This window comes from Oryzias latipes, chromosome 21 (genome assembly GCF_053564925.1).
Source record: "Oryzias latipes strain Hd-rR chromosome 21, Olatipes_Hd-rR_3.1".
In the NCBI taxonomy this organism is placed as follows: Eukaryota; Metazoa; Chordata; class Actinopteri; order Beloniformes; family Adrianichthyidae; genus Oryzias; species Oryzias latipes.
This window is the reverse complement of record NC_136257.1, coordinates 12,192,733-12,205,502: the sequence shown is the minus strand read 5'-3', so window position 1 is coordinate 12,205,502 and position 12,770 is coordinate 12,192,733. Positions and strand designations below refer to the sequence as shown.

Below are 12,770 nucleotides of genomic sequence, written 5' to 3'. Positions count from 1 at the left end.
CTGTGTCTTCTTCCGGGTTCCAGCGTCTGGCTCTGTTTTGTCTTGCTTGCTATGCCACTTTTCAGTTCCTGCAAGGGTTCAGCTTCACCATTGCTGCTGCGTCTGCTTCCTTCAGAGTTTATTGAGGCTTCATACTACACAATGATCAAGCTGGGAGGGTGGGAGCCCACCACATCAAACCATTGACCGGAAATTCCCTTCATCATTTTATTTATGAAACGTTGGGCAATTTGGTTAGTTTTTGTTCCCAACAATGTTAGTTTAAGATGCAAAACTGTTTTCAGGACAAAAACATCTTATTTACCAGCTGTCTCAAATGTGATCCACATATTTTTGACATGGTATAACTGTGTAACATTGAATTAATTATCTACACAGTTTGCATTATTTCAATACAGTAAGTTGTTATTTAAAAACTGCATGACAGAATAACATAAAATACAGTTAGGTAAGGGATAATGGCCTTCGAAGTGTGCATTATCAGAAAATAACGGTTGCTTGGACCTGGTTGCTTCCGCGAAGTGCATTACTTTCTAATAATGCCATCTTTCGGTGGGTGGAGTGTCCCTGCCCCAGGTGGAGGAGTTTAAAAAATCTCGGGGTCTTGTTCACGAGGGAAGGTAGACCGGAGCGTGAGATTGACAGGCGGATCGGAGCGGCGTCCGTAGTTATGCGGTCACTGTATTGGTCCGTTGTGGTGAAGAGAGAGCTGAGCCAGAAAGCAAAGCTCTCAATTTACCGGTCGATCTTAATTCCAATACTCACCTGTGGTCATGAGCTCTGGGTCATGACCCAAAGAAACGAGGTCCCAAATACAAGCGGCTGAAATGAGCTTCCTCCGTAGGGTGGCTGGGTGCTCCCTTAGAGATAGGGTGAGAAGCTGGGTCACCCACGGAGAGCTCGGAGTAGAACCGCTTCTCCTCCACATCAACAGGAGCCAGTTGAGGTGGCTCGCGCATCTAGTCCGGATGCCTCCTGGACACCTCCCTGGAGAGGTGTTCCGGGCATGTCCCACTGGGCGGAGGCCCCGGGGAAGACCCAGGACACATTGGGAAGACTGTCTGTCAGTTGGCCTGGGAACGCCTTAGGGTCCCCCCAGAGGAGCTGGAGGAAGTGGCTGGGGCTAGGGAAGTCTGGGCATCTCTGCTTAGACTGGTGCCCCTGCGACCTGGTCCCGGATAAGCAGAGGATAAGCAGAGGAAGATGGATGGATGAATGGATGGAATGCACACTTTGTGGGCCATTATCCTGCGTATACCTTTATCATTATCATTACCTTTATCATTTAACATTATCCTGGTCACTTACAAAATAAACAAATAAAGAAACAACCAGTTTTTAGTACTTTATTCGTGTTATTTTTGCGGCTTAGATCGCTTTTTTCACAAAAAGCTGAATATTGGTAACATGGTGCTGCACGTTACGGTAACATGACAATGTGCTGAGCCAGCAGCGATCTCGACTGCAGCAGCAAAATAAAGTGATATATGTGCTGATTATCATGACAAGTTTAAATAAAGCATCAGTTCAGAGAGAAGATTCACCTGTAAAACAAAAAAGTTTGTTTTAAAGAAGCCAGCATAGTGATACAGAACATTTAAGATTCTTTTTTGGTGTGCGTTTTCACTGTGGATTGTGTCTTTTTAACCCTTGTGTTATCCCATGACCCCACCCTTACATTGACGTGTTCTTCCTACCATGACAAGGATGGATAAAGGTGGAAAGATTTCATGTAATCCATGGACACCAGTGAGGTTCACAAATTATTCAAGAAAAAAGGTTCAGAGCACTGTCTAGTGGGTCTAAATGACCCAACTCCCAATGTTAAAGTGCCTAGGATAGCACAAGGGTTAATCCACACCCAGCAGCCAATCAGAATCAAGTGTTCACCTGTAACATGGAACCATGTTAAAAATGTGTGGAGCAAATTTGTGACAGTGGGTAAATAAGGTGTTTTTTTCCTAAACCATCATGTCAATACTCTTGTTTCTTAAATTAAGATTGTTGCGAACAAAAATTTAGCAAATCAACCATTGTGTCATAACTAATATGATCCATATTTCATTTTTAAAAAATTGCACATTTTTTATGGATTTTATGAAATTATTAAAAAAACATCTTGATTAAAAAATGTGAACTTTCCATCAATTCTTTGTGTGGGCTTGACAGGGTTAAGGTTCTACTATTATACAAGGTATCAGAAGACTCTACCAGGTTTTCTATGGAGTAAAGCAGCAAAGCCTGGGGAAATCAGGAAACATGAGATTTTACTAGATGAAGCAATCACCTAACATCAGTGCAGAATTTAGGTTTATGTAACAATTGCAGGAACAGGGAAGCCACCCATGACCTGCTTGGAGACACGCATACATGGTTACAAACAAGGGAGGGGACAGACACGGCCTACAAGAAGAACCCTTTGGCAACTTTGGAACATGCTTTTAAAGTTAACCAAAGGGAATTGATGGTCATAAACTGAACTGAAGTAAAATGTTTTTGTCCTACTCCACCCCTTTTCTTGAAATGTTCACTTTTGACACAAGAAACCAACATTCTTGCCAACATTCAGCACCATTAGGAGCAGATGTTTCGGTCAAACATCTGTAAATCATTATGAGGCCCATTTCAGTTAATCGTTCGTGTTAATGTTTGCAGAAATCTTTTTCTGATGCTCACAGCTTAACATCGTCTCCTCATATATTTGCTGATCTGACTCTGCGGTGCCCCCATCCCTGTGTCACATCACTCTTTTGCACATTTCCCCTTCGACCTCTTGCCGGTTTGACTCGGTCGTATATCACAGTCCGGCTTCGTCTAGCTGTCTGCCACTTTCTGTTTCCCCATCTGCTTGACATGCCCCCGTGCTCCATCCTCCCACCGGGTTTAAGATCGCCAATTTGTAACTTTTGTCTTCCCTGTTCCAGGCAGCCTGGAAATCACTCAGGAAGTGAACTTTGTGGTGCGTCAAACGGATGCACAAGTCAAAACTGCTGAAACTGCAAGATGTCAGAAACACTGACTTCATGTTGAACTTGCTTTAACAGCAGTCTGAAGTTACCCTTTGTGAACACAAAAACATTTATAAAGGCTTTTGAATATTTTACATATAGAAGAGTTTGAAGAAAAGAAACATATTTTCATTTTATTTCATTTTTGCTACAGTTCATCCCATTTAATTGTTTTTTGTCTCTGACACTGCACAAGTAGGTATGCAAACTTTCAGCTGATCAGCCTGCACAGGAAATTCATCTTTGTGAGATAAACAGTTGACGGAGAACACGACACCACTGGGAAATGTTACAAAAAGAACCAGATGATGTGCTATCTCATAAATCGACCCTGACAGAGTATATTTGGATGGTAAATGGTGGAAAACCCCACTTAGGGACGTTTAGAGTAATGGACGCTTGTATGCAGAGGGGTATACTGACTCGTGGGTTGGGCAGGGTCACTGCTGCACCAGCTCAGCCTTGAGGCCATGCTCTTCCCCATCCATGAATGTCTTCTCCTCACGGATGATCTGCAGGAGAATGGAAGGCAGCAGTTTGGCCCTGAGCAGATATTGATAATACTAGTGTGCTTTGTCGAATGTCTGAAGTTATCCAAGCTAATTCCTGCAGAGTCCTAGTTTTGCTTTGGATCAAAGCAACAGTGTAAATAATACAGTTAAGTGACTTCATCAGATAAAGGCATCGGCAGTGAATCACAGATGGGCGAGGTGATGCAACTTCAAGCGTACGAATGACAAATAAAAGTTATAAAACAGATTTAATCAAACATTTCCAATGAAATAAGTTTGAATCAGATAGTCTTGTTCTCTTGGCTTTTGCACCTAACATTTATTCACAGTTTGATTCAAAAAAACTGAAAAAATGTTTCAAAATGAAATACTAACTCCAGAAAGCTTCAAAGGAATACCATATCTACCGTCTTTGTCCATGAATTAGTTTATTTATTGCCCATAACTCATGTCCAAAGGTAACAGGTTCATTTAACCCTTGTGCTATCTTAGATGACCCCACCCTTACATTGACGTGTTATTCCTACTATGACAAAGGTGGATAAAGGTGGAAAGATTTCATGTAATCCATGGACACCAATGAAGATCACAAATCATCAAAGAAAAAAGGTTCAGCGCACTGTCTAGTGGGTCTAGATGACCCAACTCCCAACGTTAAAGTGCCTAGGATAGCACAAGGTTTACCCTGCACATCAAAGTCAACGTTACTGCAGATGCCATCTGGTTTCTGAATTTAGACTGCACCAAAAACCTTAGTCTATAAAGGTTATGAATAGAACCGGTGATGAAGAGCCACCCTAGTGGAATCCAACTCTCATCAGAAACAATTTTGACTTACTGCCAGAATGAGCCCCATCTCTGTTTGTATAAAACCTGCCTTGCACTGACAGCAGATCAGTTATCCAGTGCTCTCAGAGGGCCCTTCTTAAGAGGTCTTGTGGGACACAGTCGAATGCCTTTCACAAGACACTTGTGAACCGGATGGACCCATTCCAAGGATCTCCAGAGGACTAGTGAGGGAAAAGAACTGCTCCAGCATTCCACAGATCCCTCAGCCCCACCAAACCAGGGCGCTTAAAAAACATTTCTTTGTTCAGCAAGGACTCCAAAGAAGAGCAGAATTTAACTTTAAAACAAGAACTGTTTAAAAAAAGGATATTTTATATATTAGAGCAAGACTAATGAGTTTAGTTCAATCAATTCAAGTTTGAGTTTAATGACTTCCTGTCATGCTCTGTTGGCTTTAGCTTTTCAGGTATCCTTGTATCCCTGGTTGGGCAAAAACCATCAGCCACTACCTGAGCCTACCAGGTACAAACAAAAAAAAAAGAATTTTGAAAACAAAAAAACTAATAATTATAGAATGATGATTCCTGATGATGATGATTCCTCCCCACAGCCACCAGATTGTACAACACCGTGTTAAAGTGACACTCCACGGTCCCAGGGGTGTTTTTCTTACTTTTACTCTTTGATTCATTGACTTTTGTTGCAGTTGTTGCTGCTTTTACAATTTGTACTATTTACAATTTAAAAAAAAAAATTGACAACGGCATCGAGCAAGGAATCGAGCATTTGCAGTTGACCACATATTTTTTTGTATATATTTTATTTTTATTATTGTGATTATTATTATTATTATTATTAGTAGTAGTAGTAGTAGTAGTAGTAGTAGTATTTAATATGTATTTATTTATATTGAATCTCATTTTCGATAATTTCAATAATAATTGTAATTATAATTTTTAATAATTTCAATATTCTTAATAATTTAATATGAATGTCATTTATTATGTCCTTTTTTGATGTTATATAGATTATTTCTGAATGTCGTTTTTTGCTGCCACAGATATATGACATTTCCCTATTGTGGGATTAATAAAGTCATCATCTATCTATCTATCTATAATCACTCTGATCTTCAATGGTCTAAAACTTGTTTTCACTACAGATCAGAAAATCGGGATTATCTGTAACAAGACCATGTTACGTGAGAACTGGCAGAGCGGAGGAAGAAATTTATTTATCACGAATGCCACACATCCCAGCTGCTGCAATTAAGAGCAGTGGGCTGCACCCACGTAGGGTATAAAGGGACCTGAGGGCCACAATGCTGGAGTGTCACAAGCTGAACCTGGAAGTTAAAGACCACTCTAATGAAAATAATGTTTCTGGTCTTTTTAACATGTTCTTATGGCATTTTTCTGATGATGGAGGACATATATTAAGAAAATTAAGCACAAAATTGCATTTCTGAGTATTTCTTAATTCAAATGGTTGTGAACCAGGATCTTTTGAAATTGGAAAAAGAGCTTATTTGTGAAGTAGAAGATACGCTGGGCGGGCCACAAGCTCCCTCCTCCTCTCCATTCTTAGTAATCCACTTGTAGACAAATAGATCCATGAACGTTTTTGTTTTGCACCAATAATGTTAGCTTGGGGTGAGCTGTAAGCTAGCAGGAGAGCGTGTAAACAGGGAGTTCTCAGATTTTAGCTTCCTGGCTCTGACACCAGAAGACCTGTCCCTGAATTTCTTATATACCTACTTTGGTGCTACTAAGAGGCTTCTTCATAAGTGGTTTTATGCCACGTTTACACCAGATATGTGCCGGGCATTCAAGAATGCGCTAAATGCTCATTTTGGAAGACGTGTTACTTCTGTTGGAGGAGTCTTGGTGTGAAATGTCAAAGCGGTGCAAAACCCGTAAATCCTGTCCCAGGCCTTTTCTTTTACAGCTCTTTTCAGATGTATGAAAGACTTGGTGTCATATTCCAGCTGGACACATACCACAATCATTAATTTCTCCTTTATGATCAATTTTGCATTTCAATGAACAAAAAGGGATGGCATCCATCTGTCAGTACAAAATCTGAGTCCTCATTGGTCAAAGTTAACTGTTTTAACTTTAACGCACATTCATGGCCACTAGTTTTTTGCCCAAAAACTCTAAAACTTGCGTATTGACATGTGAAAGTGAGAGTTTTGATCACAGAAGCCCGAACCGTGCATTAATGCATTTACATTGACTTTTCTTTGGAAGCGGTCGCTTGAACCTGCAATGCCAGGGGTGGTGTGGGCGAAGTTTGAGACTCAGTTCTCCCAGCAGCAGCTGTTTCAGCAACATTCTGGATGTAGTGCTGCACATAACCTTGAGTTTCTCCTTTCTCCAACACCATTGACAGATTCCCATGTAGGAACAAAAATGTGTTGTAAAACAGACAGAAGAAGAACAGACAAGATCTCTGTCACATCTATTGGAGTGATTTTTTTTCTCAAGCATATTATTTGTTATCCTAAAAACAAATGTCATCGAAAACTGACCACAACTTTAATGTCTAAGGTTAAAAATACAAAACCGTTCTTTCTAAAATCACTAACTAATGGCGTTCTGTGTTGTAGCTAAGGGTAACACGCACAACTCTCGGTTCCTCTGGTCATGTGACTGATGGAGCAGTTCGATATGCTGTGGAGTATTTTGATACAAAACATTGGAGTAATTCACCTAATGACCAAAAATAAAAACGACACAAGCATTTATTTCATCATTTATTAATTAGTAACTGATACTTTAACAAGCTCATAGCAACATTCGTGATGAGCAGGTATTTATATTTTGATACCTTGGTATTGAGCGCAACAATTAGAATCCAAAATCTCTTTGTTCATAAAATCAAATGCATATTTTTACATTTTAAGGCAATTTTTAAGTAAAACAGACTTTTTTAGTGTGTCCCTTTCAGGTGAACACCCAAGAACTTGGCAAAAAGTACAATAACATTATAATTCATTTAAAGAAGCGATGACCAAAAGAACCGTACACAGATGTGAAGGAAAGAATTAAGTTTATTCTATCATCGAAAATCTGAAAGTAGGACCAACTTAAAAAAGCAAAATATCCTTTAAATAATATATAAAAAATAATATATTTTGTTGAGAAAAAACTACCAAACCCTGCAAAGACTAATCAGAGTTAACAGTAGCTCATGCACAAACAGCTTATGTAAGACTTTCATGTGAAAATAAATGATTCAACATTTTTGCCTCATTTATTTATTAATTTGATTTATTTTCTAAAGTCAGACAATGATTCAATCACCTTTTTTTTTTAGATTACCTTTATGAAGTCACTTCTGTTCAGTCATCTTGTTTACCTCGACTGCATATTTCAGAGCCATTTCAGCGCTGTCCTCCAGACGGGACACAGACGGAGAATCCAGCAGATCCCCCTGCAGCCCGTTTGACCGTGAACCCTCATGTCTTCACCGAAAATAATACCTAAATGGATGCATCAGGATGCATCAATGTTTCATACTTTGTATTTTAAGGTTTCTATTTTTGTTTGTTTGCTACAAGAAACTTTTCTTTTGATCACAATCTCTGCATGTAATATTTTTAGCAGAAACTAAAAGAACACCTGTTACGAATGTACGGATTTCCAGTTCAGTTAAAACTGAGCTTAGACTAATGTTTAACAGCAGATCATGACAGGATCGCGTGATTATTTGGACCTTGACTTTCACTTCCTGCTAATATATCACTTTCTAAAGACTGTTGTCTTCAGCCTGTTGAAGTTGAAAAAAAAGACCTCATGTTTGGACATCACATTTTGGGTTATATCACCACAGTTAGTTCTGCCTAGCAGGGGCCCTGTCAAAGAGACATAAAAAAGGCACATCAAACAAGAGCTTGGGTCTTAAGAGGTTAAAACAATGATCTCCTGAAGATTTTTTTGATCTGATTGTGTTGTTGTTTGGTTCATTTCTGCTTTTTGGGAGGAAAAAAAACCAGTATGAGACTTTTTTTTGCTTTGTACTTGCATGGTCTTATTTTTAGGGTTTGCTGCCTCCAGGCACTTGTTGTAGTCAAGATAAGAACATGAAGCGACAAAATAATGAAACAGGATGTAAGCTCATAATTTGATTTTATCTTTACCAAGCATGATGTCCTTCCCATGAGAAACAGCTCAAACACCAAATTTCAGCAGCAATAAAAACCTCCCACTGTGAAAGTTACACAACAGCTGACTGGATATTCCTGTGATTACACTTGTCTTTTTTTTTATTTTCACTGGAGACTCAACATAGTTCCCCCCCCCCCCATTGCTGAATCCACAGCATTCCATGGTGGCACAAAACCCCTGCAAAAAATGCTGCCACTCATGCTGATGAAGTTTCACTGCATCATGCCAAGAGGGACTTGGCAAAGACAAGGTTAGATCACTATTGTCCAACTATTACCCATCCCAACTGGTCTTCACACTTGGACGACCACATTGAAAGGCGCTCTTGTGTGCCTCTAGAGCAAGCAGTAAGTGGGGACTGGCATGAAAAAACAGAGGTAAGCACCGAGTCCTGATAGGAAATGTGAATTCTCAGAAATGCCACTCTTTTGGTGACTTTCCTGGAGTCATTCAGACAGAAAGAAATATTGTTCAAAAAGCATTTAATGGCATTGAATGCCTGTGATGGTGTGGTGTTTCCTTTCTCCAGATAGATTCTCTTCCGCACGAGTTTCTGTTACTTTGCTTGGATGCAGAACTCTCTGAAAAACCAGCAGTCTCCTCCACAACTGTATGGTCAATTTACATGCATTAGGAGGCCATTTAAACTTAGTGAAGCCTGTTGAGACAGCTGTGTTGTATTTTTGGGGTATATAAGAAAAATTGACTTCAATAATCGTATAATAACGGTTAAATTTAGCACATTGTGTCATATTTATAATTTGACAAATGCTTTTATCTCTTCCTGTCTTCACTTTGACTTTCTCACTGCTGACTCTTTGTTTGTGAAACCTTAAACTAACGCACATTTCTGTTTTACTACATTTATTTTGTGAGTCTATAGATGGAGATTTTGTGAGTTTTAGTGGGTGAATTTGTCTGTGAAGGGGCTTTTGGCCTGTATGAAAATTAATTAATAGGGAAAAACTACAGGGTCTGTTTTCATTTTATACCTTCTTGGTCCAGGTTCTACAGCACCTAGACAACTCAACGCAGGCTCAGTTTGTCAGCACAATAAGGTTTTCTTAAAGCGCATTTAAGAGGCTAATTTGTTTTTTTTCAATAACAGCGTGTCTTAAAATCTGGAGCGCCTCATTAATGCATTCATTCTGGTTGTGTTTAATAATGTCGAAGCAATTTTGAGAGGTTCCTGCGCTCTGTCAAAATGTCATTTCTTTTACGAGTTAAGGTTAAGGTTGGGTGTTATTGTAAATACGCTAACACAGCTAACGTGTACTTTGTTTAAATTTGAATTCTCTTTTTTAAAATTTCTTTTACCATATATCTCATGAAGAATATATAAAGAAATCATTTTTAGTAAGAGAACATACAGGTTTGACCTTATATTTTCAAAATATGTCTTTATCTCTCTACTTTCCCATATTTCCTCACTAAATACAATTTTACTTCTATTTGTTATAAGAAGCCTGGTTTTTGTTATAATTATTTCGTTTCATTTCTAATTGTGCGGGCTAAAAAAAAAAGAAATGTGGAGGATTTTAAAACCAAATTGATAAAATTGAATTTTTTTTTAAAGTGACTATGGCCAATTTCAGCTTTTTTGATTGTTATGTTTCTTGTAAACATTTTTTCATGGCATATTTCAAAACAATCATCTTCTGCATTGATCACCATCAGATGCTGTAATGGAGGGCTAAAGTGATCACAAGTAAATCACTGGTGTATCCGATTACACCACAGAGATTGTGATAAAATCTCACATTCCTATCTTTAAAGAATGGTACTCCAGCCAGTTAATAAATGGAACATGAGAAGAGCACCGGCATCAACCCTCATAATCATTTTTTTGCCTCTTTTTCTTACAGTGCACTGTGTTCTGCTTCCTGGTTGGGTGTAGACCTTGTCAGTGAATCTCCATTTTGGCAGAGTCAAGCTAAAGTGTGTTCACACCGGCCTCGGCAACGCGTCTTCACGCAACCACTTCCAATGAAAAATCATATGTTAATGCACCTAAATGCACATTTCAAGGTTCCGCATTTAGAACTATTGTCTACGCAAAGTTCTATGACAGCCAATGAAGCCGTGTTGCAAGTTCAATCTTGTCAAACTTTGACCGATGCGGGACCCAGAGTTTGGTAGTGACGTATAGATGACAACCCTTTTCCTTCACGGTGGTCCCACCTGTTTGAAAAGTGATCATGGAGGTGAAATGAATAATTGAGATTTGTGTCCAGCTGGAATTATATAACAAGTCTTTCATTTATTGGAATAGAGCTGTGAAGGAAAAAGCCTGGAGCAAAATTCACCAGATTTTCCCCGCTTTGACATTTCACACCAAGACCCTTCAAACTGTTGGTGGCAGACAAGCGTTAGTAAACAGTACAAAAAGAAGAACAAGAAGCCACTCCCTACTTGTCCAGTGTGAACGGCATGGGCTAAACGCACGTTCCTGAACGTGTGTCACATTCCCGATATGAATGTAGCATTGCATAAAACCATGTGTCACGTTTTTAATATACATATTTCTTAAATTTTGACAAAAAAATAACAAAAAAACAGTTTAAGAAACAGTTAGGGCAGGGATAGTTTAGCTCAGTCTGTTTAGTTTATCTTAGCAAGTACCTGCTGTGTTTTATGACTGATTTCATGTTCTTATGCAATTGAAACCCATTAAGACAGCTATTGGGCTGTAGAAATAAAATTGAATTGAATTTAATCTAATGCAGCCCTAGTTTTCTAAACCAGTGGTCCCCAACCCTCGAGCTGTGGAGAGAAAATAATGTATATGCTAACTAATATTATTTGCTTTTTTTTTATTTTCTGATACAGAAGGAAGTTTTATTTTGGAAAACCACTGGATTCTGCTCACCACATTCATCTGTCTTGACATGTCACGAGACTTTGAGCAGCTGCTTGTATTGCTAAATTGGTAGCCCAAAGCTAAAAAGCTAATGGAAAAGAAACAATAAAACATCGTCGACATATGGATTTACTGACTGATTCTTAAATGTTTCACTTAAGCAGATAATAAGTTGCAGACACGTTGGATTCATGTTTATTATTGTATTTAGAAAATACCAGTTTTATGACAGTTGTGTCATTTTATACAAATCAGAATTAACTTATACAAATCAAAAAATTTCCTTCATTGAACCCTGACATCTGCAAAAAAACAAACAAAAAACAACAAAAAACGAATAGGTTTTTCAGAAACCGGAAGCTAAAAAAATCAAACGGCAACTCCGGCCCCGATTGGACCGATCCGTAAAAACTGACATTAAACCAGTCTGCAGCCTGAATAAGGTTGAAGATCACTGTTCTAAGCTATCAGGAAGTTGTGAGATAAATTTAAGTATGGTAAAGCATGACTTCAACCATTCTATTTTAACCTGTCTACATAAGTAGACATCACAGACCTCAAACTGGAATCTTAACTGACTCAGTTCCTGCTCCTGGGTGCCCACAGCTAAATATAACAGCATCATCTAATTGTGTCCCATTTTTACCCTCCAGTCTTTAATTCTGCTGTGCTGAATCAGCTCCTCTGTCCTTCCCAGAAGCAGGCAATCATACTAATTAGCATTTAAAACATGAAGTTTGGCTTCCATGTTCCTTCAGTAAAACTGATGGGACGTCTGGGTGCACTTAAAGAAAAGAAGCATCCAATGAACGCTTGAATGGCTCTCAGGGCTGCCACAGTTGTTAAATACTTTGTGTTTAGGTTGCAATGCTCCAAATCCACGCAAAACCGTTAACAGAGGGATTTTAAAAGTCACTAAAGGAATGAATTGTGGCAACACTCAATTGTTGGTTTCAAACAGCCACCTCTCCAACATGAATTGAACTTTAGGGAGCCTTTAAATAGCTGCTCCACAGTCAAACGGCGTATTTCTGTCATCTGTCTGATGTCGTTTGGGTTGTGCTGAGAACAATTTCAATATTGTGTGAATTTCTCCTCTGTGAGTTTAATAACATTCTTTTGTATTGTATTGTATTGTATTGTATTCTATTCTATTCTATTCTATTTTATTGGATGGGATGGGAAATATAAGCCATAAGTTGATAAATGAAAAGAAATCTAAATAAATTAAAACATTTCTTTATTGTCATACACTTTTTCTCAAAAGCTAAAACACACATTTCACAAACGTGTACTCCATGTTCCCCAATGTCTAAACACAACACCCTCTTCTAAAGCTACATAAACACAACCACACCTTCTCACTTCAGAACTCAAACTTTCACAGCAGAAGAGCAGCTCAAAACTGTAAACACTATACACATCATTA

General features: G+C 38.6%; 1 long non-coding RNA gene across 1 annotated transcript; it reads left to right on the top strand.

The window, feature by feature from the left end:
- Positions 1 to 8,696: 8,696 nt before the first annotated feature.
- Positions 8,697 to 11,469, top strand: LOC144988875 (uncharacterized). The gene is made up of 2 exons (XR_013652926.1): positions 8,697 to 8,858; positions 10,347 to 11,469. It is a non-coding gene; the product is annotated as an uncharacterized LOC144988875 (long non-coding RNA).
- Positions 11,470 to 12,770: the final 1,301 nt, after the last annotated feature.